Raw genomic sequence first — 380 nt, forward strand, 5'->3', positions numbered from 1 at the left:
TTAAAGCATTTTTGACACTAAGAGGATTTATTATATAAAGAACAAATTATAGGAACTACATTTGATGGACAGGTGTTACTAATTGCCTCGATTCATTCCGTGTAATTTGTAATGCGAAACAACTAAACAAAAATCAACAAAGCCTACAAACTCTAAAGAAAATATAACAATATAGATAAGGTAATGGCTCATCGGTTTCCCACGGTACCTGCAGCGCACGTGGTGGTCAAACAAAAGTCCACAGATTATGTAGATTATTTATATAAAACCTATTTTGTGAAAATAATAATAATAATAATAATAACAGGGCCGCTGCCTGGGGGTCGCCAGGGCGCGCCTGGAGCTGGCGCTGGGCGCGGCAGCATGCGGGACGCCAGCCA

Source organism: Zerene cesonia, chromosome 14 (genome assembly GCF_012273895.1).
Source record: "Zerene cesonia ecotype Mississippi chromosome 14, Zerene_cesonia_1.1, whole genome shotgun sequence".
In the NCBI taxonomy this organism is placed as follows: domain Eukaryota; kingdom Metazoa; phylum Arthropoda; class Insecta; order Lepidoptera; family Pieridae; genus Zerene; species Zerene cesonia.